This window comes from Mesoplodon bidens, assembly GCF_964165515.1.
Source record: "Mesoplodon bidens genome assembly, chromosome: 20".
Taxonomy (NCBI): domain Eukaryota; kingdom Metazoa; phylum Chordata; class Mammalia; order Artiodactyla; family Ziphiidae; genus Mesoplodon; species Mesoplodon bidens.
In genome coordinates, this window is record NC_138181.1 from 34,178,482 (window position 1) to 34,186,058 (window position 7,577).

Consider the following 7,577-nt stretch of genomic DNA (forward strand, 5'->3'; position numbering starts at 1 on the left):
GACAAATCCAGCTGAGGAAGAAGGGAGGAGAGGATGCTATGGAGAAGAAGATGCAGGCAAGGTCAGCTCCATGGAATCGACTTCACTTTACATCACAAAGAGAACCAAACAAAATGCAGAATGAAATTTATATGGTGATGACCTCGAATCCCTCGGAAACCTCAGACTCCGTGATGTGGGTCCTTGGTTTATTTGCAATAGTTCAGACTCTTCTAGGCAGGGAATCTGGAGTTCTATAGGATAGACCAAACCTTTTATCAGAGTGATTTCAACTCAGTGTGGTCAGACAGATATATCATGATGTGTGATTAAATATTTAAAATGAAAATATCAATAGTTCCTAATTCAACCCTCTGGCTAGAATATGAGACATTCCACAACAGAAAGTTCTTCGATTAGGGGAGGGGGATATGAGAAAAGGACATAAATGCCATACAAATTGCAGATCATTGGTGTAGAGAGAACAGCCAAAAAGACAAAGAGCAAGGAAAAAATATTTAAAAAAAAAAAGGAAAATGGTGATGATGGGTGTGGGCAGCATCGACAGAGGGCAAGTGTGTCTTACAGTCTAATAAAATTTTTTTCAGGCAAAAACAAAGCAAAAGTTTTTTAGAGCACAGTGTACAGGAGGCATTTAGGGATCATGGAGGTATGATCTTGAACAAGACTCTAAACTTCAGTTCCAGGTTGGCTTAGTGAGCATGTCACCTGCTACCTACCTCCTGGGGGTCACCAAGATCCAGTGAGATAACAGGTGAAAGCACTTAGGACCATGAGGACGTTGGGCCAGGCTCAGTGAATGTTGAGTCCTGATCACTGAGGATTGAGCAGTTTCTGGGCAACCTCCCACCAGCAGTGTTGCCAGAAGCATTCACCCCTCACCCCATCCTGCATCAGGCAGGACAAACTGAGCTGAGTCGATGAAACCCACCGGTGAGAGCAAAATAAAAGCCTTAATGGAACCACAGTCAAAAATAATGAGCCGGTGTAGGGAGGTTCCTCAAAAAACTAAAAAGAGAACTACCATATGACCCAGCAATCCCACTCCTGGGCATAGACCTGGACAAAACCATAATTCCAAAAGACACATGCACCCCAATGCTCATCGCAGCACTGTTGACAATAGTCAGGGCATGGAAGCCACCTAAATGTCTATCAACAGAGGAATGGACAAAGAAGATGTGGCACATATATACAATGGAATATCACTCAGCCATAAAAAGGAACGAAATTGTGCCATTTGCAGAGATGAGGATGGACCTAGAGACTGTCATACAGAGTGAAGGAAGTCAGAAAGAGAAAAACAAACATCGTATAATATTGCTTATATGTGGAATCTAGAAAAATGGTACAGGTGAACTTATCTGCAAAGCAGAAACAGACACACAGATGTAGAGAACTAACTTATGGATACCAAGGGGGGCGGAGGGGTGGGATGAACTGGGAGATTGGGATAGACATACATACACTACTACTATGTATAAAATAGATAACTAATGAGAACGTACTGTATGGCACAGAGAACTCTACTCAATGTTCTGTGGTGACCGAAATGGGAAGGAAATCTGAAAAAGTGGGGATATGTGTATACATATAACTGATTCACTTTGCTGTACAGCAGAAACTAACACAACATTGGAAAGCAACTATACTCCAATAAAAATTAATAAAATAAAATAAAAATAATGAGCCATTTAAGTACTGTTCCTGGAAAAGGGGAAAGAAAATAGTCTTTCACGCACTCCCAATAAGATGGGGTCAGAAAGCAGCAGCTTTGTGAGGCTCACGTCCAGCCCAGCGGTCCCTCCAGGGTCAGCCCCAGCAGTCCTACCTACGTGGACAATTGGTTTTCGAAATGAGTTTGCAGCCTGGTGAAAAGAGAAGATGGCTGAGTACTGTTACCCACAATGGCTCTTTGGAGAGCAGTGCAGTTTCGCCTGCTTTGTTAGTTATTTGTACGGAGGCATCTCTGTTTTCAGAGATGACAGTTCCTCCTCCACGCACTCTCGCTGTGAGTGCAGAGGGTTTGAAATTGCTGTGGATGACACCTGGGCACACTTGCAAGCAAAGCAGCACTCAGGCAGGGCACCTCGCAGGGAGCAGCAAGAGGAAGGACCGATGCGCTAAGAACCCTCCACTCCTTGCTTCCAAAAACCAAACGCGATCCCCTCCTCCCAGATTGCCTTAACAAGTTTACGTTTTGAAATTCAGATTCGCCGCATTTGAAGACACAAACATGCTCTCCCTTCCCCAACCTTCCCAGCCACCCATGGTAGCTCTCCCCCTGTCAAGAGCCTGGCCCAGCAACCGCTTCTCTTTCCTCACCGTTTGAGCCGGTGGAGATGGACTTGTCAGGAGTGAAAATGGAGTTTCCCGTGATGCATTTGAAAGGAGATGCTGGTCTGGGCTCATGCGCCGGGCTTTGCAGAGAGCCAAGGCCTGCTCTTCCCAACTGCATAAATTAGGACCACTGCAAAGTCGGTGCAGCTGAGCTCCTGTACTCCAGCACGATTTGAAAGGCATTGTTTGAAAATCGGTTACGAAATAGAGGGAATTTAAGCACGTGGAATTTAAGAAGGGCCACTTTCCCTTTTGGGAGAAATTTACCATTTGAGGTAAAGGGACCAGGGTGTATGTTGCCTTTCGTCTGCTCTCCAGGGAGAATGTGCTGCCTCAACCCTGCTGAAAGCAGCCTCACAGAGTCAGTATAAATCTAATACCACTTCTCCAGAAACAACTCAAAATAACTTGCATGCTAGAGCAAATGCCCAGGATCTCCTTTGGGGAAACAAGGCGGCAGGATGCTTGACAGGAGCCTGGGTAGCAAGCAGGAAGCTCTGTTCCTTTTCAGTGGCTCCCAGACAGCAGATGCTCAGCAGAGCTGGCATCCTGGTCCTTCCTTGCACGTCAGTGTCATCTATGCCATGGGCATCTTCGCTAAATAATAACCATAGCTACATTCATGAAACCATCCTATAGCGTTCTTCAAAAATGCTGCACGCGTTAGCTCAGCAAATCCTTAAGTCAGCCTGTGGAGTAGATACTATTGATATTATTGTCCTTATTTTACATAAGACAGTATTGGAGAAGCCCCAGGTCACAGAACTGCTGAGTGGAGAAGGGCCGTCTGGCTCCAGGGCCCACCCTCCTCACGTCCAAACGACACGCATTAATGCAACATCAATAACGTGGATAAAGTCATGAGCAAGAAAGGATGAACCATGAAAAAGAAATTCAGTCTCTGGGCTTGATGTTTGATTGTGGTTGAACAAACCATAGCGTTGTCTCTCTGGATCTCTTAATGCTCAGCAGTTAGCACAGTGGATGGTCAATAGTGGGTGTTGAATAAAAGTACATCGCATGAATCCATGCAAAGAGGAGTCTCTATAATAAGACTGTTCTTGAAGAATCAAGACCAGTAGAAAACCAGAAAGGACAAGAGCAGACCTGACACAATTCAGGACACTATTTTAAAAGCCCAGAGAAACTTGGCCTATTGGTAGAGTGATTTAAGCCCAAATAAATTAATTTAACCACCTCAACTTTAATGGACTTAGTATTAGGGACCAATAATGCATATCTAATTAGTGGTTGACCTGAAATATTTACACACACACACACACACACACACGAACACATGAGTACTCTATGCCCAATAAGCATTGCGAAATGGTAAGCTTAGCTCTATCTACCATCTATCTGTCAATCTATCAATTATCTATCATCTATCTTTCTATTACTTATCTATGAATTTATTTATATATCTTGCTGGGGATGTGTAATGGTATGTAGACTTATTAACATGTTAAGTTTCAGTGTAGCACATATGGACTCTACATAATACTATCAAAGACTAGATAATAAGGAGATACTTAGGAAAAGCACTTAAAATTTCTGACAATTATTAGCATTGTTCATTTTTCATTGGATGATAAGAAGGGGCTTTGTTTGTTAAAAAGAGCACACTGATTATACGATAAATGATAAAAGGTCACAGACAATCGATAAGTCTTTTTAAAGCTACTTAGTTTATTTATTTTAAATTACTGCACAAAATAATACTTTTTTCTTAGGTACGGCCTGTTATGAGCTGTAAGCCAAGATTACATACTTAAAATGTGTCCAAAGGTTAATTACAAATGAATGCTTCCAAAAATGTAAGAAATTAGCACCTGAAAGTCAAATATGTGTAACTATACAGTCAGCTAAAAATGGAAAGAATGCTCTTACTGAATTGTTGGGAAGTCAATACAAATTGGGTGACAGTTGTTCACGTGTCTCCATCTTCTCTCGAAAACAATGAAGGTGACATCCTTGACCTCAACTTTCCCCAAATGGTAAGGAGACTAATTAGTGTTTGTGAAGAATTTTTAATACCTTGGCTTAGAGAAAACGGTGACAAATGGTGTCTGATACTGCAAGTGTCATTTCATTTGAATGATAAACAAAAAAATAATTTTTACCAAAATAATAACTTCTGTCCATAAGGACTGAATAATTTAAGGATGATTCAGAAACAGCTCTACTGATTTTTTCATCCCCTAGGAAAGTAGGTTTTCTTTTCTCTTCACTTTCACCCTGGAGAAATATTATATGCAACCTGGTTTCCTTTTTGTACAGAGGGAACAAATATTGAAGCATGATTTAAAAAGAATATCAGAATGAGCGGTAATACAAAATTATGTTGAAGGTTGTGTGAGCGCTGATATTATTCTCTAGGGAGTTGATGTCTAGACTAACGCCATGTGTTTCCTGAGGATTCGATTTAAAGTTAGGGCAGCGGTTCTCAAACTTTAACAGGCATTTGGGTCACCTGTAGGGTCTGTTAAAAGAGATTTCCACGATCCCTAAGTCCAGGGCGGGGACAGAGAATTTGTACTTCTACCAAGTGCCAGGTGAGGCTGACGCCGCTCTCCAGGTACCACAGTTTGAGAAAGACTGAGTTAGGATATCCCATGGTTTCCACACCACAGTCCACTTGATTCACCCAGGGAGCTTTGGTAAAAATGCAGATTCCTGACCCTGGCCCAGTCACCAGCATCAGTGCTTCCAGGGCATACAATTTAATAATCTGCACTGGTTTTGAGCTCACCAGGTCACCTTGACTCATAGGTGCAAAAGCTAGTGAATCAAACCATTTCACTCAGAGCTATTGAATCCAGAATCAAGTCGGACATTTCTTTTATGTGTTCAGAACCTCTGCCTTGCTCATCTGTGATGGCCTTCTGGTTTGGAACCAACACTTGTGACATTGCCATGTCGCATGCTTTAATGTTCTAGAAGACTGCAGTTAACAGTTCCTATGGAAAAGACCTTTTGTTAGGTCTCTCTTTGACGTACCCAAAGCATAAAAGAAGCAGTATAGTGTACACAGTCCTTAAAAACACTGATTCTGGCGTCTGACTATCTGGGCTTGAAGGGGGCCGTCATTCACCAATCATGGTAACGTTGAAGAACGTTTCTAAATTCTCTCTGGCTCAGTTCTCCTTCTGTAAAATGGGGATCATAGTACCTCCCCATTAAGAACTAAGTTAATTAAAATTGGTAAAGCACCTAACTTAGAGTGGTGCCTGATACATTTTAATTTTTAATGTAATTTAAAAAATGTATGATTGGATGTCATTGAGCAGTTTTAGCTCAATACAGCTTTTCAAGTAATGTTTTTCTAAAGCAGAATATGTTCTTTCAAAGAGTAGTTATTCCTCTCCTCCAGTTGGCATTCAAATATAGGCGGGGCAACTTCTAGATCAGGGTATTTTATTTTATTTTATTTTATTATTTTTGTGTGTGTGTGTGGTACGCAGGCCTCTCACTGCTGTGGCCTCTCCTGTTGCAGAGCACAGGCTCTGGATGCGCAGGCTCAGCGGCCATGGCTCACGGGTCCAGCCGCTCCGTGGCATGTGGGATCCTCCCGGACCGGGGCACGAACCCGTGTCCCCTGCATCGGCAGGCAGACTCCCAAACACTGCGCCACCAGGGAAGCCCAGATCAGGGTAATTTAGATGTGGTCCATGATTAGACGAGTGACAACAGGACATTTCAAATAACCCAGAGAGATAGATCTCCAGGGAAGCGTCTGAGGATTATTTTCAAATTCCTGGCAGAGCTGGTGATTTGTCCTCCTTGACTTGCCATATGTCCCCAAGCTGTTTAGACTATTTGATTGACCACAAGATCCTGAGAAGTCCTCTGTAAACAAAATCAAAAGAAGAGGATTGTTCTGACTGGGACTTGGAATTGGCAGCTACATACCCTGCTTGATCATAAGACTTTAGAGAGTAAATACTTTCCTGAAACTTAATTGTTCTTGATAAGTTTCATTTGCTTAAGCCTCCTGCTTGTCTGGTAAAATGCTAACGTTACTGGTAACAAACAACGCAAGTACTGATAAATTTTAAATAAAGGCTTATAATTCAATAAGGCTTCATCCCCATGGATGGATTTACAGGATTATTCCAGAATCTGAGAGTATTGAATCTTGTGTGTCCTCATGTTGCATCCCCTCCCCCCCAAAAAAGGGTGAAGGTGAAGAATTAGGCTAAGGAAGGATCCTGAAAATACTAACACAAAATTGAAGCTGCATTTCATAGTTTGTCCCTCTTCGGGTAATGTTGTAATGATCATTGCTCAAGTATAAGTTTTTAATGCCACTTTTTGTTTTGGAACCTAGAAAACCAATTAAACCAAAACTAGCTTTAAGAAATAGTCAAGTTTTTTTTGTTTTTGTTTTTGTCCCTTTCCGGCATTCAAGATGTCGAAGCGAGGACATGGTGGGTCGTCTGGTGTGAAATTACGGATTTCCTTGGGTCTTCCGGTTGGAGCCGTGATCAACTGTGCTGACAACACAGGAGCCAAAATTCTGTATATTATCTCTGTGAAGGGGATCAAGGGATGACTGAATAGACTTCCTACTGCTGGTGTGGGTGACATGGTGATGGCCACCGTCAAGAAAGGCAAACCAGAGCTCAGAAGGAAGGTACATCCAGCAGTGGTAATTCAACAACGCAAGTCATACCGGAGAAAAGACGGTGTGTTTCTTTATTTTGAAGATAACGCAGGGGTCATAGTAAACAACGAAGGTGAGATGAAAGGTTCTGCCATCACAAGACCAGTTGCAAAGGAATGTGCAGACTTGTGGCCCAGGATTGCATCCAATGCTGGCAGCACTTCATGATTCTTCGGTGTGTTTGTAAAAGAAAAAAAATAATAATAAAAATTATTTGCTCCAAAAAAAGAAAAAAGAACTAGTCAAATAAAATATGACTAAGTTTCTTCTATAAAAATAAATATTTCTAATGCTCACCATTCAGAAGGATATAAAAAATGGAAACTTACACTGCACTGGTAAAAATCAAAGTTCAAGGGCCATTTTAAAATATGTTAAAAATAAAACAACAAAGCTTGTGAACTAGAAATTTTGCTTATAGGAATTTCGTTAAGGAAATCATAATGTACGTATGCAAAATACTGTTACATAACAGTATTTTAAGTACTATTAAAAATGAAATGTCCAGTGATAAAATATTGGTTAAAAGTTATGATATATACATAGAATAGAATCCTATGTCTTTACTAGA

At 41.4% G+C, this 7,577-nt stretch overlaps 1 pseudogene across 1 annotated transcript; it reads left to right on the plus strand.

Annotated features, from left to right (window-relative positions):
* Positions 1-6,628: 6,628 nt before the first annotated feature.
* Positions 6,629-7,306, plus strand: LOC308608050 (large ribosomal subunit protein uL14-like; annotated as a pseudogene). Its single transcript has one exon. The product of its transcript is annotated as a large ribosomal subunit protein uL14-like (transcript).
* The last annotated feature ends 271 nt before the right edge of the window (positions 7,307-7,577 follow it).